A 23477-nucleotide genomic window follows, 5' to 3' on the forward strand; every position below is an offset into this window, starting at 1 on the left:
GGATGAGGGGCCGGTCCCTCGGTGTGGGGGCCTGGGATGGGATGTGGTAGTGTGACTGAGAGGGCACAACTGATATTTTAGCTGCCCTGCACAGCTGAGACTGGACTGAAGCCAGGAGCAACAAGGCTGGGTAAACCTGTGTGGAGTGGGCTGTGTTTGTCCTTGCATCTCCCAGGCTCTCACACTAGGTATTTCATCCCTGCTTAGCTTTTAGGAGTGTAAAACAAGGAATACAAATGAATGGTTTTGACATACAGCTGAAACAGGAAAAGAGGACAAAACTTCTTTTTTAGGTATTGCTTAGTTTCTGTAACAGAATTTCTTCTGTCCAAATTTTCAAGACTTATTTGAAATAAGGTGTATATACCATATTGAATAATATTCTCTCTATTAAAAAGGAAAAAGACATATTTCCGATGGATTAAAAAAATCAAGATGTATGTTCTAGCCACTTATTTTTTTCATATATAGGAACAGACAAACTTTGCCTTTGTTTTCCTTAGCTCTCCAGAGGCCCAGGCCAAACATGGTTCAACTGAAAATGCAAGTGGAGGAAGGTGACAGTGACTAAGCTTGGATCCAAGCCATGGTCACCTATTTCCTATACTGGTGCTTTAGCTGCTTCCTTCCTGCAGGCTGCCTCTGCCTGATGTTCCCAGGCATTTCCAAGTTTTTCTGAGGTTGCTTTTTATGTATGTAGACACCTACTGCACGTAAATACTTTTACCTTTTACCACCGAAGTTGGGAAATCCTTTTTGGGTCTATGGGCTGTTCTTTAGGCCATGTGCTACTTGTGATACAGAGCTTGGCCGGTAAGCAATAACTGCATTAGCAGTGTTTATAGTCTATACAGAGCAGAGATATACAGTGCCCAGCCTTTTCCTTGAGTGTCCTCTAGGGGTTCTGGCTGTCCCTCTTCTACCCTGCCCAGGCAGGGATCTACAGGACAAGGGGAAAGGTTTCTTCTGTGTGGTCCATGGAAGAGCAGCTGAGCTATTTCTGCCTTGTGCGACAACTCCACTTCCCCTCTCCAATCCCATGTCCAGGGTGCTTTCTTTGCAGGGACGGAGAATGCTTTCAAACCCACCTTCCAGCTGACCGGCACAGAAAGCTTTCTATGGGACCTTTGACTGGGAAAGCAACTGACAGGGTTGTCCTGGGATGTTGTGTTGTCTTGGTGCCTTCTTGCTCTGTCTCTCAAACACTGAGTGGTATCAGAAGTCATTTGGCTCCTGCAGGTTTTTGAAATCAGAAGTGATGAGTATTTCCAATCCCCTCCAACCCTCCCCACCAAAAAGCTTATTTAAAAACAAAGCAAGCAGGAAAACAAAACTTACCTCATCAAAGCAGGTTGTTTGAACAACATGTCACATTTCTGTCCCTGAGCAGATGGTGGTGATGCGTTCAATGAGTGGATGCGCTCTAACTCACAGTAGGGAGAAGTCAGCAGCAAAGGGAGCTGGATGCCAGTGTCCCTGTCATTCTTTGCAGTGGTGGTTAGGAATAGAGAGGTGTATTTCTTGCCCCTTTCTGCCACCATGTGCAGACATGGTAGAGGTTGCAGGTTGCTTTAGAGCTGTCCTCATTCTTCCGTCCTCCTGTGTCTCCCCATCCAAGAGGAGGAGGCCCTGCATGGCTGGTCACTGGCACCCCTCTCCTCCCCCACTGCCACAGCATTGGCAGGAACTGCCCCACTGAAGAGAGGGGGCCCCTGTTGGATGATTGATTAGGCAGTTCCTGATGCCGACATCTCCTTAAGGGAATACAGAGAGGCAGAGCTGAAGTTGCCTGTGGGTTGGCCTTCCTTTAGATAGCTCTGGATAAATGATGCTACTCTAATGGGGTTAGTAAACTAAAACAAAAGAAAAAAATAGAAGGGAAAAAAAGAATAAAAGACACCACCCCCCACCCCCCAGTTGCATTCTATTATCTTTGAGTTCAATACATTCCCTATTCCAGAGTGTTTTGCCAAGTGTGGAACAGATAAGGGGGAAATATATAAAGTGCTAAAAGTATTCCAAAAGTATTTTCAACTAGCAGTCAAAGAGGTGTCTATTTAGTAAGTCTAATCAAGAATGGGAGAAACAATGGATCCATGTTTTGGCGATGTGACTCATGCAGTTAACACATTTTGAAACTGGTTCATGATAGGTTAGTAAATGGAATGCAAAATGCAGGTGTTTGAATGAGAAATACTTAGACATCCCACGCTAATTCTGTCAAAAGTTGTTGGCAGATAAAGCAAATTGAAAGTTCATATCTAAATGCAGAGCAGAAGGGGAGGAGTCTCAGAGACAAGCCACTGGGAATAATGCGAGCACAGTCACCCCAATATCAGCACTGTGCAAAAAAAAATGCAAAGCAACAAAGGAGAAGAAACCAAGAAAATGCAGAAAAATATCTCTGAACACACTAGGGAAAAGCATGAGAAAGTGACTATTCATTTGCGTGATCCCAAGCAACTTAAGCAAAGCACTGAAGAGAGCTCCTTGCCCAATGCTTGTAATTGTTTGACTTGGCAAAAGTAGTATCCTACACTGAAGATGGATCTTGGCAAGTGCTGCTGCATAAAGAAGTTTTTTCTGGCCACATTTGTGATCTCTATCAAGTAGAGGTGTCTGAACAAACTTTAGGGCATCAAACCAGCTGCAGGACAGTATTAACAGTGCCAGAAAGAAGTACTCAGGTTTGCAAAGAGCTGCATCAAAATGAATGGCTTCTGTTGTAGGGACATGTAGCTGGCCTGACAGATGGGCTGCAGCCATATCCTGCCCTGTCAGCTTGAAAGTCTCAGGGAAATAGATTTCAATAGAAGTAAGGGGAAATTATAAAGTACCATCCATGAGACACATATTGCCCTGCACTGGGCTGTCATTCTATCCAGAAAATATAGCAAACCCCATACTAAAAGATGTTAAATAATTTCAGAAATTATCTCATTTTGTAAAAAAATACAAGGCTTTTGGGTGTGCAAAACTCCTTCAGCCTACACAGGCAGAGGTGTAGCATGGCCAGGGTTACCTTAGTAAGCACCGGCCATGTCATGCATCAACAGTCTTGTGAATGCCGCTCCTTGAGGCTAGCAGCATGTACCAGTGAAACTGCATCATTGTGTCATTGTGTCTTTCTCCAAGAAACTACCTTCTAATCCAGAGTGGCATGGCAATGTATTGTCAGCAGAGACGAACAGGAGATGTAGGGATGGTAAAAAATTTTGCAACATGTATTTTTTTTTTTTTCTGCTGAGGAATATCATCATATGGAAACTGTAATGTCTGCAGCAACATATTAAATTAAAAATTTTTTTTGCAAAGGGTGCTCAGTTCTAGGAGAGAGCAACAGAGAGAGAGACTAAGCTGCTGGAGAGAGAGACTTGGTGATAGGTGGAACAGCTGCTTGAATGTCACTCTGGGGTAGGTCTGCATTTCTTTCACACACCCGTGTTTGTGATGGAAAAATTATAAAGGATATAAAATTTCCAACAAAACAAAATTTCACAAGATAATTCAAAACCGAGGTATACCGTTGCAGCTTTTCCTCTTTCCCCTCATCCTAACTCTCAAAAACCCTGAAAACTTTGAGAGGAGACATAAGTACAAGAGAATATTTTATGGAGAAAGATATCTGAGTCTCATCTATGTGTTCACTGGGATCAACAAATATCCTGAGATTACACTGGATACATACTGGAGAAGATGTATGTGCTGGAAAGCATACACCTGCCAGACCTGATCAGAGATATCTGGAGACTAGTGAAAAAAAGTGTTTCTTGCAATAAGTTAGGAAAAGGATTCTTCACTGCTTACTTCCAAGATATGTTTCATTGCAGGCTTATATGAGTTTCATGTTCTTTTTTTTTCTTCTTTGATTTGCAAATCTCTGAAAATATTTTCACTGGAGATGCTGAACGAATAGATTCCATTGAGAACAGGCTTAGGTTTTTTAATTGCTTTTCATGAACCTATAATCTAACCACTCTCAAGGGCGTAAAGACAGTACTTTGAAGACCACTGCTGATATCAAATCACGCCTACTCTTTAGCCAATAAAATGGCAAAGCTTAGTTGGTTTTCAAAACTGACTAGACTCAATTGATGAGAGCCCCATTAAGCAAACAGGAAAATGTGGTTTGTCACTCTTGAATGAGGAAACACTTCCAAAGAAGGCACGAGGGCAGACCAGCACATTATTTCATTTTAAGAAGCCAGTGAATAATGGTGATTATACCTCTGGTTTTATCTCAGTCGGTTTATATTTTATTTGCGTGTCACAGTGCAAAACCTGTTTGCTTCAGTGAAGGGTCAATACTTGTTCTTAGAAGCTGAAAAATTTATCCTGTGAATGTGCTCTGAAATTATTGCCACCTCTGTATTAGCCAACAGTTTGTATATCTCCTAAAGCTGCATACTCACTCTTAGGTCTGCTGTTACCTGGGTACAAGGTGAGAAAGTATCATGAGGCTCAGTATTGACTGAAGGTAATTCTGTGCATGTTATTCTAGGATTACTAGGAAATACTGATATTTTATAATGAAATTGTCACCCTGGACCTATGCAATTTACTGTCCTGGTCACTGGACTACAGTATGATGCCATTGGGTTTGTTAGCCAAAAGTTGACCCACATCCATCTGCACTATGAAAAGGCCTTTGCGGATCCCTGATAGATATAATGTTAAATTGTATCTTAATAGGGCTTTAACAAGACCTTTAAAGAAAAGAAAATACCACCCCATACCTCTTCTTTGCTGTGTGTTTTAATAAACTAGTTCTACAGAAGTTAATAAACTATGTAGAGAAGATGCTTCCTTTCACTACCAAAGCTAAATGGAGAAATGTGTCATCCTGCTGATTTCTGTGTTTTATTTTTTTGGAGCTTCCAGCTGGTCTGAACTATATCTTTTGATTCAGTGGTCTCTTTGTCTTTGGTTCTTTCACTGACCTGCAAGAAAACTGATACTGATTTAGGTCTGTTGCTTCAACCTTCAACTCAAATATCCAATGAACATTTGGCTGCCGCTCACTGCTGTGTCTATCCCTTTTTATCTGAAAGTGATTATCTGCTTTAACAGAAACAGAAACATTTCAAGAGGAATCTCCAAATGCAGTATCAATGAGCTACTCATTTCAGCAGCAAGAACAAGGAAATACAGCATCACTGTACAGTAAAACACATAGAGCTCTAGTCGCAATGAGAGAGCTATGAAGAGGTATTTTATTTCTGTAGCTGATCCAACAGTAAATCTCATAATTTCCTCATCTGATTGCTGAAAAATGCTCAGGGAGGTGATGTGTGTGCCCTAATCTATCACTGCATCACCTCAGGCTCTCATATTGCAGCAAAGCTAATTATCATGTTTCTAGCAGCACAGCATGATCTCACATTTGTTTATTGGAGGAAATATAAACATGACTTTCAAAATAAAAGCCTTACACATATATTATTGTATGAAAAAGTAAGGGATACAGGGGAAGGAGTGAGGAAGGAAAAGAGAAAGATTCTCTTTTTACAAGGTTTATAGTTCCTTGGATTGTGCTGTAAACAGTCAGACAATTTTCTCCTGTGCATTGTGTGACATTTTACACCTAGTGAGATTGTGGCATTGGATGTGCAAAGGCAAAGCAAATCTTGTGTTGTAGGAAAATGACCTCAAAGGGATCTTTTTATGCTCTCTTGATAACTCAACGTGTTACGTGATCCTGACCAAATTAAATTTATATAGGGCAACTGGTGCTGCCCTGACTAAACTGCCTTGATTTTGCTATTGCAAACACTCATGTGCATGTGCAGGCACACTAGTGCTCTCACAGTTCATGGCATCCAGAAAGCTTTATTTGATGTTCTCATTTTTATTTGTTCAATTTGTTAGAAGGGAGAGATCCAATCAAGGTGGCAGTCTGGTTATTTTCTCTAGTGTATTCCTGAGCAGACTGAGCATAGCAAACACAACTTGTCACGTACCTCCCCTGGCAGCGTTACCATTCACGTGAAACTTGTGTTTCATATATCCCACTAGAATTATATCAAACATGCTGTTCTCTGTGAGATAACACACTTAATCTAAAACATACCAGATTATAAATATCTACCGGCACACAAAGGCTTCTTAGACAATAACGGAACAATAATGGCTTGGTCCCTGCAGCTCCCCCTGCATACAAAACTGGACTTCTGTCAGCTCTCTGGGAGGAAGCCTTTTTAATGATAAATCACAGTTGATGGGATTGAAAGGATCAAGGCACTACTCGGATCCAGCCCCTTGCATTGAGGAGGGGAGGACCCTGTGGTACTTAGTTCATTGCGTGCATCTGACCTTTCCTTAAAACTACTGAGTGCCTGTGCCATCACTACCTCATTAGTCAAAATGTTCCACCAACTTTACTGACAAAGAAGTTTTCCGAGGATGGGAGTGAGATATACCTATCTTTCATCACTAGCCTGCAGTGTGTTACTCTTCTGGAATCCAGCATGAGGCATTATTTTTCTCTCTGACTAATTTTCCTACATCGGATATTTTGACGAGTTCAGAACAGGCTGAACGACAGATATTCAAGGGAGGTGGGACTGGAAAGGTCACAAATGAACTGATCCCAGCAACACTGAACCCTATAAGGGGACCCAATTTGATCCACTGCAGCTTGATGGCAAAACTGATGAGTGTTTCTTTTCTCTTTGCCATTCCTCACTCCAATTACAGTGTCAGTTTTCCAGCTGAGGAGCAGAGAGCATGTCCCGTGACGAAATGAGCACCACCACCCCTGCTGTGCTGCTGGCTGACAAACACTCACCCAACCTACTCAGTGAATAGGTATCTTTCTAGTGTATGGCTCCATGTGCTTCAGTTAGAAATAATCTGTGTATGATTCATGAACTAGGAGAATTCTCAATTCAGTGCCTTTTCAGTTCCCCCAGTGTTGGTATCACACTTCCTTTTATGAATATTTTGAAGATTTGCAATTTTAGCCTAACATATGTATTCTATTTCCAATTTATATTTCCTAAAATAAAACTCACTCACACTCTTTTAGTTCATGAATAATATTTAGCACATATACAACCCGGAGTGATTCTTCTAGTAGGTAGAAACACATAGGACAGTGCTTTTATAATATAAAATGAGTGCAGTCTTTATAGGCCACATTCCATTCCCTAATGCCTTCCAACCACCCTTAAACTTTGTAAGAAATGTATGACATATTTCAGTTTGAGAAGCAGGTTCAGGAATAGGACTTCAGAGGACAAAAAAACCCACCCAAAAAACCAAAAATACAACAGAGAGAGACAACATCTTGTAACAGTACCAGTACCTGCACCTACAAAAGTTGTTGGGACTGAATGTTTTCAGAAAAGTAGTTTTTTTAGTAGTGCTTTTTTTCATGACAAATTTTTTTGGGAGTGGAAGAAAGAGAAATGTGTTAGATAACATCTGAGCTCTCTGCTAAATTCTTTCAAAGTTACATTTGTTGGAGAATATAAGCTGTGTTTGAAAAATGACACTGACATTTAAGTGTTTTTTGTAAATGGATTGTAGCAACTGTTTGGTTGTGAGGTAACCCTAACTGTTTCCCTGTCATTTAGGACATTGACTTTCTTGTGCCGTGGACACCTGGGAAAAAGTAAGGAGGACTCTAATCTTTGACACTGGTTTATCAGTTCAGTTGTACTTTGTTCAAATGTCTGATTTTGAGCATGCAGCCCTGCTGCTTACCATATGACTTGAGCCCATACTTTTCAGCAAAGGACCATGTTTAAGAAAGACTTGCTCCAATTTGCTAACATGTGTTTACTTGCTTTGTTGAATCAGGATCTGTGATTCAGGTTGTGAATCCCTATTTTGCAGCAATGGCAATAAAGAATGATGGGAGTAGAATCATAGGCAGACACTCATAAGATCATGTAGACTAATGCATTCAGCTGTATTGATGGAAAATAAAGTCTCTGACTGATAATATCAGATATTTCATTTGTCTTTTTCCTTGATAACAATAGGTATGACTAGTACTGGGCTGCTCTTTCATCCTAAGCTTTATTAACCAGTAGTGAGAAGGTACTTCAAACACAATACAAGGTCACAGAATTTAACTGTCTACCTCTGAATAGAATTTAAATCATTAAAAGAAACCAAGGTGCCAAAAGAAGCATCAGTGTTTCTTTCTAATTTTATAAAAATAAAATAAAAAAATGCCATGTTCCCACTCCATTTTGGTCAGCTAAACAACAAAAAGAAAAATAATCAGTCTTTACTCTCTCAACCATAAAACATTTTATAGCTAGGAAAAACTAGAAGACTGACACATTTGGCAATTAATACACAGAGACGTTAATTCAAAACTCATTCAGTCTTTCTTGCATTACCACTATAAAAAGGTAATTTAAGTAGGTTTGGACAATATATTCCAAACATAATATGAACCTGAGAAATACCACTAACCTCCCGACTCAGAAAAGTCTGTGTTCATTGCTGGTAAATTTATTGTTCTTTTTTGATGGTGTTTCATTTCTTCTTGACTGAGCTGCCCATCAGCTCCCTGTAATTTACAATGTGATGTCAGACAAAGTAAACACACATAAACACCACCATCCAGCTTGCAATTGTGCAGGTCCAGGGCAGTTTAAAGAGAGTTTCTTTCAGCCAAGACACTAATCAATTCTGCCTTCCCTTGTGCAAGCCATTTCTGCACGGTATTACAGTTTGAAACTCATAACAAAGTGAGGAAGAGCTGCTGCATGCAAAATGGAGTCGTGTCTACTTTCATATTGCTAGTGCCCACACAAATCTCTTGCAACCCCCCTGAACTCCCCCTTGTCTTGCTGCTTACCCTAAAATGCCTTCACAAATTCCCTCTAGAAACACCTGGTTCTACCTCTTGTCCACCTTAAGGCAGCTGAGAACCCTCCACACCCGGAAGAAGAGAGCTAAGGTACATTTGAAAACACATGATGACTTCTTGTGATAACAAGTCTACCTATATTCTACAGTGCAAACAATGGAATAATTCTACCTCAAACTGTGTAGTCATGTGTGCTTTCACTAAGAAGTTCAGCCACAAATCCTACTAAGATGGGGTAAAACAGATGGTGTAAAAAGGATTGTGGCTTCTGGGATGGGCTTGGTAGAAAACTTAGGAGCTGCTGAACTCTGGAGAAAGGCCCAAGCTGACCTTCTGCAAGTTTCAAAAAATGCTACTGCAATTCTAGCTGAGAAGAGCTTTTTGAGCTTTCAGTGTGTAGGCTCTGTTTCAGAGCAGGTGTGAAAGACACCTGTTCACAGCCAAGTCAAGATATATTCCTTATAGGAAAAAAATAAGATTGACTCAGATTCAGCATGCTGCAGGCTATGTAAGAGCCCTTCATTACTTCTGCAGCATTGATATCCAGACATGAAACATAGATTTTGCTAGGTTTTATGGATGTAAATATAGTGTATGTTTAGACACAGAGATAATGCTTTTCTTGTACTTTTGGTAAAAAAAACCCCTCACGTAGAATTTCTAGTTTATAATTATAGGTTGTTCTAGCTGCTTAGGAGGGCAGTCGAAATGCTTCTGGAATTATACCTCTTCCAAGGGCATTTTTTCACTCTGATAATATAGTGAGAACACAGGGAAATTTATATCTATCATATTTAAATGATGATCAAAATAGTGTGAAGGACACAAGCATGAATTTGGAAGGGAAGCATTTTAGCTTCACAGCAAACCTACTGTGTAAAATTATCTTTGATGTTTCAGACTGCATAAGATTGCTGCAGTTGCATGCAAGAGTCCATTTTTTGTATTTTTGAAAGTATTGCAAGCTAATGACTGAGGAAACTTGAAGACAATAAAAACTCCACAGCTAGACTAACTCCTAAGAAAACAGTCACAGGGACCAGTAGTGTAGTAGTGTTTTCCAGAGATCTGGATACACACACACTCTTTTCCATTGAAAAACTTTGTAGAAGGAACAATAGTAAATACATAGATGACATCCTCAATCAAAATATACAAAGGACAATGAGACAAGATCAAAATGATCAATGAGATAAAAAGATCATCATCTCATGATCACAAGATCAAAGATCAATGAGAACAAGATCAAAAATTCAGTCTGCAAAGTGTTTTAGGCCTCTAATCACAGACCCCAAGCCAGTTCTGGTAGGCTTTAGATAGTCAAACAACTTGTGAACCTGAATTTGGATTTTTTTGGTCACTGGAGAGCCAGTGTGGCAATTTAAGGGAATCATTCCTGCTTTCTCTCCTGTCTTTGTTATCCCAGTTTTCATAGATTGTGAACTTGGATTTTTCTTGGACTGGCTAAGGGGAGTAGGACTAGCCACTGTATTTGCCAATGTGGTACCGACGCATTTGCCTTTCAGCTGTGATTTGATTTCAATTCCCCCATTTCAGCACCTTGTAGGATTTAGAAGCAATCAGGAAATCAAAGCTCTTGCATCTTGGTGAAGAAGCCGGGGCAGATGAACAAAAGTAAGTTTGAAACTAGTGTAATGAAGAATTCTTTGAACCTTTTTCCAAATGTAAAACAGAAATGCACCAAAAACCTGAAAGTGTTCATTCAAAACCAGCTGAGCCTCATCCTCTTTCTCTCTGTGAAATAACGTGAGATAACAGTTTCATACATATTCTTGGTGTGATGAATGACCTCATCACCATCTTTTTTTTACTTCATTTATGATTCTAACCTGTCTACCAGAATTTTAATTCTCTAAAAGTTTCACAAAACACACAGGAGCAAGTATTCTTTGCCCTTGGAGTAGTGGTGGCCCAGTGATTTTTACTGTTTTTTTTTTTTTAGCGTATGGATTGGACACCAAAACTGTGTCTATGTAACTGTGGCTATGTAACGCCTGCCAGCACGAGCCAGTGCCAGAACTTCGCGCAACAGTCTCGGGGCTAGCACAGCTCTGCTCCCGTCAGGAGAGCATCTCTTCAGTTTGCTGTGTTCCTCTGCGATCTCCAGGGCAATTCTAATTCAGACATACTTGTTTAACAACAGATGGAAATGAAGGTGAAGAGGAGGGTAAAGAGTCAAAAGAATTTAAAAATATTGTAATCCGACACAGAAGGATTGTGCTGCTAACGTTAAGAGACAACACAATCTGAATAACAGAACCTGAGCAGCATTAGCACTGCCTGAAGGGGAATTCACTCTATCTCCTTCCCAGACATGCATAATGCACGTCTGCTGATTTTTTAATTTGAAGTTGTCATTTTCTCTCCCTTGTACTTCATTGGCAGAGGAAGCAATAATTATGAGTTTTGTGCCGTGTAACTAACCCTATCAACTGTTTAATAGCTTAACTTAGCATCTGTTAGGTCTTCATGCAAGAACACCATGTAGGATGTTCAGTGGGCTGTAATTATGGATTTAAAATTTGTGTGCCAAGGTTTCAGGTAACTGTAAGGTTCAAATATGCCCTGATATCATGACTTACTTTACTATTTCTTACTATTACCTATATTGATTAGTAATATTAATAAGTCATACACATCTTTATGCTGCCATTTCTGTGGCAAACCAGCTGATGAAAGTGCAACATGTGTACAGATGTGTTACCTTCTCCGTGCTACTTTCTCCTTCAGTCTCAAAAAGGAAGATCTGCTTCAGTAGATCAGTATGTAAGTACCACCCATGGAGGAACCATGTTTATTTCGGTGAATCAGATATAGTGAGAGCAGATAAGGCAGTTTAGAAACTGTTCTTTTGACTATATAATGCTTAACATTTTGAAAAGCTACTCCAATATTTGTGCAAGTACCAGGAACGTCTTACAAAATCAATGGCTGTGTTTTCAAATGTAGTGGACAGCCTGAGAAGTTTGTGAAACATGGAGTCCAGAAGCTAGATATATTTGCTCTGTTAGCCAAATGACCACTTGAAGCTTTTCTCTGGTATTTTTCAAAACCTGTGCTCTCAGAATTTGACCTCTCAGCTCTCTCATGAATGCTATGCAAAGGGAGTGTTAGTCTGCTCTCCTGCAATAAGACGTCCATGCTGGATGTTGTTTGGTTTGTTGCAGCAGATAGGTAGACAGCCAAATCTGGAATTCTGAATGACAGGAGGATTTAGATGCTTAAATACCTTGGGAGATCTAGGCTGAGTCCTTTGAGTTAAACTATAGACATTACTGTCACAAGACTGTCACATATAAACACAGGCTCCAACTCCAAATGTCAGCTTCCAAATTGTTGATTATTCAAAGACTTCACCTATTGACTATATTTATCCTTCACTGGCTCTGCATCTGCTGAGTCACAGCAACATATCCAGTGTTGCCTGGCACGGGGCTGAAAGAGAGCAATGAATTCTGTAGTTGTCACTAATTACCTTCACAGGAGACAAAACAGAGCTTTCATTCTCCTTTTCAGACTATGTAGATCCAATAGTTGCCATAATAGTTAATTAGCCTTTGACAACTTGCCTATAGCATCAGATTTTTTTGCACTAGTGTTACAAAGGTGTGCTCTTTCTTGGTGGCTTGATGGGCCAGAAACAGTCTCTTCCCTTTGCTTTTCCCTTGCAATATTTAGCAGCTAGCTAACACAGCAGTGCCTTCATGGTGAGGTGGCCTGCCATCATGCATTGCTTCCCTGTACTCTCCTTCACCTCCCTGCCCTCTTGTGGCAACATTAATCTGGTTTCCCTGCCATGAATTTGCATTTAGTTTTGCATAATTTGTTAAAAATTGAAGTGCATGTTTAAGCACAGTGAGATGACTGAACCCAGAAAGTGTTCCCTGCTTCACAATTTCATTACTTTTACTTTTATATCTGTATTACTAGTAAAGAATGTATGTCTAGAGATGCAGGGCTTTAAATATGGCAGTGCTTGGCCTCAAGTCCTGGTTTGTTGTTTTTTTTTTTTCTAAGGAAGTCCTAGCTACATCTTAGAATAAAGCAAAATGTACTCGTACCAGACCTAACAAGAGCCATGTGTACAACCATCCAAAGCAATACAGAGAGATGTTATTTCAAACCAAAATATAAAATAGTTGTTTCTGCCTTCCACTATGCCTTGGCTAACAGTCCTTGGTTTTCCATGGAGAAAATTAATTCAGGTCAGAACCGCATTGATGTGGCCACAATACTTCAGGAGCCAATGACATCTCTTGGGCTGTTTTGTAGGCTCGGACTTGGAAGTCTGTATTTCCACCCGTTGTGCAGGGTTTTACAGTGCATAGATAAATAAGCAATTCCAAAGGGAACCAAAGGTATATGGACAGATAGATAATGCTTATGCAGTAATTTTTAAACAGTCTTGTGGTGCATTGCCATTTCTCAATCAGGCATATATCACCAAGCCTTAGCTAGGGGAAATCAATACAACCTTGCTAATGAAAGTTATGAGGCTCTGCAGTTCTAGCAGGTTTGTAATTTTTAGTTTACTGCTTTGTAGATAACTTTCTTATTCAGGAGGAACAGGTTCTCAGGGGGAAGAAGATATGTCTCATCTTCTCACCTCTTAAGGGTTAGAGGTTTGATCTGAGGCAATGGCTTCAGCTTCGTGCATAGTCAGATTAGCAACCTCCAAAGAGTGGTTGATGCTACCTGCAGCAGACCTCCACTTTAGGATGAGGTGAGGCATCCTCTGACGATCCCTGTCCTTCTTCACTGGTTATAAACGAAACCTAGGAAAGTAACTTCAGACTATATGTCTCCCTTTCGGACAACCTAAGTTAGGCAAGAGGAAGAGAACTCAGAGTATTCTCCAGCCTTGGCTGCACAGGCACAGAGTTCCAGCTGCTGCTGCTGGAAGCTGTGGGCTATGGACCCACACTCAAACCCTTCTCTCAGGGGACTGGCTTAAGTCACAGCCTGCTGGCTTGCTGATTATAATACAGGTGCAGCAGTGGGTTCGCAGCCGTACACCATCCTCCTAGGATAAAGCTGCAGCAATTGTTTGTGTTAATAGGGTTTTAAATTGTTTGAGGAGGCACAAAAGGTGCCTGAGAACTAGAGATAGAGAGGTGAAAGAATAATGCAAATATGTTACTCTAATGATTGAATTTTACTTCTTGCAGTGGTCTTAACTCTTTGGATGGAGCAGCCAAGAATGGGAATGATCCTTTATATTATACTTCAGCCTGCACTGGCTTTGTGAAGCTCTCTTTTTAAGATATGCCCCTAAAGATGTTTTTGATTTATGTCATAGAGACCTGTACAGGATGCCTTTCTCTTTTTGATCATGATGGTTCAATCAGATTTAGCTGCTACACAGCAGATGCTTGTAGTGCTTGTATTTCCCTGCACTGGCACGTTTAATTTAAACAAAAGTAATTCCACATGGTGCAAGGGTGTTTCTAAAGAAAGACTATGATGGAGAGAAAAACACTTCTGCATTTCCCACAGAATAAGGTGTTTGTGCTAGAGACATCTGGAAACCTGTCTCACTGTACACCTGATTTATAGGATCAGAAGGAGATATGGCATAGTGATTAATGGGAAAATGAGATACTAATTCAATTTTTAAAGAATAGATGTTCAGAGATTTTTAGACTGCATTACTATATTCATCTGTTTCCTTTTATATCCTACAATAAAAAGCCTGCCAGATACTGTAGTGTGATATATTTTGGCTGGGATGTTATCTCATCTGATGTCTTGAAGCTGAAGTAATTTATTTGGACACTGGGAATTAGCATCAAGCTAAACTCGTTTTCTTAATCCACTGCCCTCCAATGCAGCTGCATTATACGGATCTAGGAGCTCTGTAGGTAATGTGTATGCAGGACACATTAGTGTCGCTGAACAAAGAGATGTGAACTATAGTTCTTCATGTCAAATATCACTTAACAAATAAGCATTTGCAATAAATATGTCAATTTCCATAATTTTAAAGAGTCATTCAAACACGTGTCCCTGGACAGCACTTTCATGTTTTACAAAGTACATTTGTTTATACTCAAAGCATGATTTTTCATATATTTCCAGAATAGTTTTTTTCTTTTAGTCTCAAATGGAAATTACAGAGATATAGACAATGTAGATAAACATACATTAAGGACTGTGGTCAAAACCACTTACTGGTATCTAGGTCTCTCTGTTTCCCTCTCTACCCAAGTTTCTATTTTCCATGCATTATCTGATAAAATGTTTCCCTTGCTGTCCATAGAAAAGCATGGTAAAATGAAATTTCTGAAAAAGCCTGCTTTAAGGTTTGCCAGGTGGTTAGCCTTGAACCCCATGTATTATACTGACAAACCTAATGTGGCAACTTTACTTAAATTAAATTCTGCACTGTGATATAAAAACATGAACCAATCAAAACTGAAGTGATGGAGATCATTATTACGCTAGATTCAGTAAGAAAAAAAAAATAAAGGAAAAGACCCAAAGTGAGAGAGAAAAGAATTTTTTCCACGGTGACAGGATGAAAAGGAAGTTTGAAAGCTAAACTTGTGATAATGGTGAGCTTCCCCTAACTTCTTTGCTGTTATCCAAGGATGTGCAGAATAGTGTCTGTTGGGTGTCCGAGTGTAGTGTATGACTGCAGGTGTCATGATGCTCACTCTTTCTTTCTACCTTGTCATACTTACAGTCAGCAGGAACATTGCACCACGTTTGTAGCTGCAGTGAAAGGGAGTTTCTGTGCAGACTGTGCCACTTCAGTTCGACTGGTGGATGGAAAGGGGCAGAAGGGCAGCTCTCTGTGTATAACATTCCTGGGTAGGAGGGAGGGAAGGAGGGAGAAATAGAGGATGAAATGGTTCCAGGCACAATCCATATGAAGTTTTGGGAAGCTTGACCTAAACCAGGCTTTGTGAAATTATGGTATAGTGGTTCATTTTCTGAAAAAATGTTCACTGTTTCTATTCAAACCCAGTAAAAACAATTCTTCTAAGATGATGGTTATGCTGAATTTTATGGAAAAGATTAGCCCATGACCAAAACATGTCTCTGTTAAGTCAAATAAATTTAAATTTACCTTAATTTTTCAGAGGACTGACTAGCTCCATTCTGATTGCTGGTTTCTGCTAAGATTTCTGGGAGCTCTGTTTAAGGCACTTTTACAATGCCAAAGTCAAGAAGTTGGACTGGTCAGCATGGAGGATGTGGGGTAATTCGCTTTGCTGAGCTGGATGTGTCCTGCATGTTTCATGTGTATCTGATAATTTCTGGTGATTTCTCTTGCCATATTTGTCCAGTCTGCCCTTGAGCTCCTGTAAACTTTGAATATCCTTTGGCAGAGCAATTCATTGCTCTCCTTTTCCTTGGTTTCTGTTTTCACTGATCCTACTAACATGGTCTGACATTCCCTAGTTCTTGAATTGGTTATGCCTGCTTGAATTTTGGTGTGATATGTTCAAAACAGAGGATGACTGTTCGGGCAGTAGTCCAGAGAGCTCCACAGTGTGTGAGCCTTGCTTCAGTGAGCTTATGGTTATCCCCACCCCTGTGCATGTGTGGGGTGGGCGGTGAGGGCAGGGAGAGGGTGGGAGGTTTGCAGACCTTTGCACTAATGTGGAGTGCATGTCCCTCGTCACACAATGACACAGCCCTCTTGTCTCTCTTGGCAATGCTCTGCAAACAGAGAGTTGCTCTGCAAACAAGTTTTCAGACATTTGTTTGGAAGATCAACAGTCCGTTGACCATCATCTCTGCTTTTAGAGACGATGCTGTTAGGATATCCCAACAAGAATTTAGGGGTGTCATTTCAGCACAGAAAACAATGCCTAGGTGAACCCCAAGGTAATAAAAAGTAACATGAAACTATTTTCAAGCTTTTTCCTGTTTCTTTTTTGTACAATATTTTGTTTGGTTTGGGTTTGCTGATCTTTTTAGGGCACTTGCCTGGTGATCTTGCCTGCTACTTTAGCTTTCTGCTCCTTTTGTCTTTGTCATTCTCCTCCAGGGGAACCTTCATTCCCTAAAGCTCCTTTTCTTCTCCATTTTCCTTGCTTTCATTCCCTCATTTCCAATACTTGACTCTTAATTTGTGACTAGATAATACGAAAGACCGCTTATAAATTAGATCCAAGAGTATTTCTGTTCCTGCAGATGTTTAGTTCAAAGGATGGACTCTGGAAAGCTAACAGCATAATAGTATCCTTTGCACTGTGTTGGTGTGCAGCCATTTAAAGCATTTGCTCTGTTAATAACTTTTGTGTTACTTGGTGCTACTGAAATGTGAAGCTTTTGTAGGAAACATCTGCAATGGTCAGAGCCTACACGAGATGGCAGTACTGGTATCACATTGTTTCTCTTTTTTGGTTTACTAGTTTCCAGAAAATCTCCCTGTAAATTAATTGATTCATGTCAGAAGTGGGCAAGCTTGCAAACAAGTCCATCTGGTAAGCAGCTTACTATATTTCTATATAAATAAAGAAGATCATCCAAATTTTCTAGGGTCACTCCGCCCCTCAGATCACGAGAAAGTCTGTTTTCAATGCAGAAAAGCTCAGATCTGTACAATGCTCCAAATGCATAGCTGAGCACATCCTGCCTGGCCAGACGATGATAGACAACTAAAATGCCTGACAACTTGGAGCAGAGTGAATCAAGCCTTGTAGAAAACCAAGTATGGATTTGCTATGCAATCTGGGTGAAGTCTTTTTCAGCCTCATGGAGATGTGGGCAAGACTTACTTTTGTTAGACTAGGTCCTAGAGAATAGGGCCTTAGGAAGGAAATTAACTGAGTTTTAAGCCATCTACCACCAGAAGAAAGAGTAATTCTGTCTTATGTATGGCCCTATGTTCATAAAATGCTTTAGCTATGTGGATAAAAAGCTCTACATCAGAATCAGATATTGTTATTGTAATCAGTAAAGTCAATGGAAAAAATTAAGCGAGTTTTGGTCACTTTCTCTGTCTCCTGTTTTCTAAGATTTTGATGTCAAATTGCTTTTCTCAAATGAGGTTTTATTATTTTTTTTAAACAAATGAACCAACTGGCAATGTGGCTTATCTTCAGGGAGACTGAGGCCTGTGTTTCACCTGAAAATGTCTTAACTGTGTTGCAACCAGCAACAAGAAATGTCCTGCCTTTAACATCCTTGTTTTACTCTCTTTTTCTGAAAAAAATTAGAAATCAGCATTCCCAGGCAGATTACTCAAAGATGATTTTTTCCTGTGACTGGAACAGTGCTGGCAAGATATGTCTGGGAGGATCAGAGAAGGTCGGGGTACGAAAGTGGAAGGGGTGCAAGGGAAGTATGATGCCTGGGGGATCACCTCTGGGAGACATGTGAGGTGGGTCATCCCTAGCAGGTCTGAAAATCAGTGACCCCCTCTGCTCTGTGAGCCCCAGCTTCAAAGTGCAGCAGGTCAGGGGATCACAACTCCACTGCACTGTCGCAGAGAGAAGCTGTGTGACTGTGCTGTAAGCGACTGAGGTACAGGTCTACCTGCAGGGCAGGTAGAATGGGACTCAACCATATGAGTTTTACAAACATTGCCTGCAACTGGGCCTAACTGCTCCACTTGGTTTCCCTGAGCCTCCCCACTCCAGCTCCATGTTATCTCTTTTTCCCTGGGTATTCCAGGTTGGAGAAGGACATTGCTACAGAGAAAAAATGCTGCTCATGGACTATTCAACTCGGGTCATTGCAGACAGCCTCTTAGCTACCCTGGGAATTAACAACAGGAAGGCCCAGCAGCCAGTAACTCACCAAAACCCCTTCCCAGTGTTGTGTTTCTGCAGCTGCAAACCAAGTCAGCCAGCAGGAGTATGGTTCCCAGAGGAGATGCTTGGGATCAACACCATAAAGAGGGACGTGCAGATGGGCCAGGGACAGTACTGAGGCTCTGTGATTTGAGGATATGGTGTATTCTCTCGTTTGCCCCTGCTTCCCGCCTCCTGAATGTGCTCCAAGGTTTGTGCTGCTTTTCCTATTTCCAGAGCAGCTTTAGGGTAGAGGCATGTAGATATAAAGAGGGTGTACAGAAAAAGTCCCAAACCCTTGGAGCTATTTGGTGTCTGAACTTCTGCTGAAGTCAGTGAGATTGGATCCTTCACATCCCTTTCATGCTGTGGACATGAGGATTTTTACAGTGAAGGAGTATTTTATGTGATGAAGTAGAAAGGAAACAAAAAAAAAATCCCAAAAAAGCTTTCAGAACTTTTTTGAAAGATGGAGAGAAAAACAATAATTTAAAAACAATTAAATATGATCTTTAGATTTTAAGGTTTCTTGGTGGGTGCAAAGAAAACAAATGAAGCAGTGTAAGAGCAGACAGTCAACATTCTGCAACTCACCAGAGAGGGATGGCACCAGGCTCAGTGGGGGCAGGTATCCATGCCTTTGCCTTAAGAGATGCCACCATACAAGAGAGGTTCTTATCAGCTCTCTCAGCCCAAAAGGCAAGGACCAAAAAAACAGCAAGACCCTCTCATGCTCCTTTTCCATATTTTCCTTCTAAAACCAAACCCTTCTCTCGAGCATAAGTAACTGCTTTAAAAACTTTGTTCTTACTTATGACCTGAATTCACTGGATCAAAAGGCCATACTTTAAATAAAGAAAAAGGGACTGGATAGCTACACTGGCAGGCAGGGACCAGACGCTGCTTTAGCACATTATGTGTTTTTGCAGAATCTGTGAGCACAGCAGTTAGACAGTTTGCAGTCCCAAAGCCTTTTGCTAACCTGGGATGCAAATGGTCCTCCTCTGCAGCACTTGGCATCAAGGCCCTGGCTGTGTGGTAAAACAAGATTATGTCACCCTGATTCACATCTGCCTTTCTTCTTGGGGAATATCTCAATTCAGTATGATTCAATTGCAAAACTGTGGTTTACTGAGGAACTACGTACTTAGAAAAAATACTGAAAGAACTGATTAAATGGCTTACAATCTCTTTTCCCTTGTGCTTTGGTGGCCACTTGCTTATCTCATCCAAGCAAAGATGGGTAACGACTTGCTTGTTTTGGTTTTTGATTTATGTAATAATAATAAAAAAGCTAAAATAACAGCCAAAGAAGGGGAAAATGCATTATTCATGCATCTTTTCTTTGTAGCTCAGCCATTGGGGTGATTCAACCAAATGGTTTCCAGTACTGCTTTTACAGTAGAAACATTCCTTGAGTTTGCAGTTACCAGTATGCAAAAGAATTCTGCTTGCGGTGAAAAGAGAGCGTCTGGGAAATAAAAACTACTTATCTGTTATAATTCACTCTGAAAGAGATCTCCCTCACCTTAAAGCAGGTAGCTGGTTTGAGTAGATACTCTCCTTGAATTAGTTATCTTATCCCTCATTCTTGTCTGCGATGCCAAACTACAGAGCTGACAAACACTGCATATGAAAACATCCTGCTTTGCTAAATTAATGGCTCACTCAGGACAGCACATGTTGCTGATCCACAGGTGCCACTGAGCTCGTGACTATTCTCCTTGTGGAAAATCTGGGCAGGCTTCCAGCTGTGACTCTGCTGCTGACATTAGCCTTGCCAGGCTATCAACAGGCACACAACATTTCTCCTCAGTGTGTTATCTTGCAGAATATAGCATCGTAGTGCTCTTTTTATTTTCCCTGCAAAACTATATTAATTCTTAATTGTGTCTATGTCCTTAAAAGCACGCTTTGAAAGCATCAGCAGATGCAAATTGGTCAAGATCAATACAAGAACTGTCCAAGCACTTTGTTCTTAGGGCAAAGCAAAAGAAAATGGATAACAAGCAAATCTGAGCCTGTGACAATGTTCAGACTCGCCATACAAGTTAACTAGGAAGTGTGAAATGTACATTGCTGAATCATGAAATCAGATTCAGCTTAATCACATGGAGAGTATGTGATTTTTAAATAAAGAACTGCCTGCACTTATGGCCCCTCTTTTTATACGCAAGTAGCAAAATGACAGTGCTCAGAAAGGACATTTCTTATTCCTTGAGCCCAGACGGTGCGACCTATTGCAGAGATGCAGCAGTGAGATTACAGAAATAGGAATTCTTGCCTCCTCACAGAGGTGTGCTCTGCAGCCCCTGTAGTCAGCCCGGCCTCTGGTGCACTGGGGATTGCTTCCACCAGGAACAGCTGCCAAAGCAGGCCCTGCATTTCCAGGTGGTGTAGGGACAGTTCTTCTCTGACGTCTGGTAGTGCATTAACCACACAAAATGCTGAGTGGTAAATTTGATAAACGGTTTGAATAGACTGATATCAGATGAATTTTCCTTGTTTTTAAAGAGAGCTTTCTGAGGTTGAGAAGGAATTTGAATACAAGAAAATATTCAATATGAAATTGTCAACAACTTTACAGATTACCGTGAACAAAGTGTTCAGAAAATACTTTGTTTTCTCTCAGAAGTGAAAATGGTTCTTTTCTCTGAGGTATAGTAAGAGTACTCAGATGTGAAAGAACTAGTAATCCAGAATAGGGCAATAGTGGGATAAATTCAGCTGTGACAAGATGATTGCCTTTTGCCTGCATGTTGTAAAAGGTAAACATAAATCAGTCAAGGTATGCAACTGGTCGATCATGAAAAACATGTAAAAATACCTGAAATTGTTTTTCCACTTAGAGCTGTAGCAGGCACAGGTTTTGCAGAGCTAAAGTGGCCTCCACTTCCACTGTGTGCTTTCAATGTCATCGTCTGGGCAAACAATTACAACTTTTTCCAAGTTAGAGTTACGACAGAATTCATACATCTGCATTAACAGCTGGGATTCTGCTCAAGGTTAAGACTGCTAAATATTGGTGTTTTCATATAGGTGTTGATATGCGTGCTGGATGCCTAAGCTTCCTTACCAATCATTGGCAATTTAGTCAATACAGTTAATGGAGCTTTGAGAGCTCTTCAGGTGAAGAAATGGTGCCTGCTCTGAGCTCAGCTGAGCAGCTTTGGAGAATCCATCACCTAGGAGCTGGGTTTAGTTCTCTGAACATATACATCTACTACAGTTGGAGGCGTATGAAAATATTGTCCATGACCTCCAGAAAGATCAATTCACAAGGTCATGGATCTCCCAAAGGTCCTGTGTTACATCTGCCAGGCCTGTGTATCTGTCTTGGATACCAGAGGACACTTCAGGTCATTGTGGACAACTATGTTTAGGCACCTGTCCTAACTCCACTGACCACAACAGGAACTTAGATGAATACCTCACATTATATAGATAACACACATCCATTCACACACAGGCATCTGTACATGTAACACAAAATATAGATGTGTATTTAAGGATGTATAGGTATAATTATATATATAGATACAGGTGTATGTGTATCTATATATACATAGGCTTTTCTCGGTATGTATTGTAGACATGTAATATAATCATAATCATGTACATATATGTGTACCTATATGTACTTATATGTGTATATATACTGGTATACCTCTACATGCACAGATTAAATTTATGTGTCTTGATCCTAAATAGCCTTTTTTCTTTTTTTTGCTTTCATGAAAGCATGACTTCCTGAATGGAACTTTTGGTACACTGAGAACATCCCACCTAATACGCCTCTTTCCTCACTAGGTAGCAGTGGGGCTGGCTAAAGAGCTACAGCACAGAGAAGTTGTGGCCTAACAGTAAAAAGACTTTGAGCTAAGCTACTTTGAGGCCACTACTGAGGAAGTAATATTGGATAGTATCAATTCACATTTTCAAAATTGGCAGCCCAGCTCCTTGCCTCTCGGTGCTTTGTAGATCCATCCAACTTCTTTCCCTGCCCTCCACATTAATATGTTAGGTTTGCAGCAAAAGTGGGCTGTCCAGTGGGACTGTATGTGTTACATTACCATATCAGATAATTTCTGCTGCCATGAAAGAAAGTAGGATTCTCCCAAAGATATTTTGAGCTAAAGTCTTCTGTGAGGGCCACATGGCTGCTGTTGATTGTGGCGGGGTTGCATGTGCACAACAGTCTCCTGGTGCAGTTCGTTGACCAAGAGTTTTCCAAGAGTATCTAAAGATTCCCCCTTCCTTTTTAGTGAGAAGGTGTGGTGACCAGAGGTGGGAAGGGGATGGAGTGTCCTCTACAAACTGAGCAACAGATAGTAACTTCAGCAATCCTCAATAAAAGAGATCAGAAGTTTAGAACGAAGGAAGGAAATTATAGTTAATGAGTTTATGCAGGAACAGATCACCTGTTCTGTATACATGTCAATGGCCCTTTCTCCTCTCCTCTCCTCTCCTCTCCTCTCCTCTCCTCTCCTCTCCTCTCCTCTCCTCTCCTCTCCTCTCCTCTCCTCTCCTCTCCTCTCCTCTCCTCTCCTCTCCTCTCCTCTCCTCTCCTCTCCTCTCCTCTCCTCTCCTCTCCTCTCCTCTCCTCTCCTCTCCCTGGAAATGTATTCCATTTCCAGTAATGCATTATTTTGAGTTGGGTTTTTTTTGTTTTGTTTTTTTCTTTTTAAAAAATTTTTCACAATTTACATATATAAACATATTAACCCTCCTTGTAACTGTTTTCTCCTTAAAGTGCTCGTCCCCTGTCAGTCCAAAGTTCATCTGTGCCCTAATGATCTCTTTTGGTTCCAGTGTCAATAAATGAGGAATGTCACTTAGTCCTTCAGGACCACTAACTTTTACAGTTATGTTTACTT

This window comes from Phalacrocorax aristotelis, chromosome 3 (assembly GCF_949628215.1).
Source record: "Phalacrocorax aristotelis chromosome 3, bGulAri2.1, whole genome shotgun sequence".
Taxonomy (NCBI): domain Eukaryota; kingdom Metazoa; phylum Chordata; class Aves; order Suliformes; family Phalacrocoracidae; genus Phalacrocorax; species Phalacrocorax aristotelis.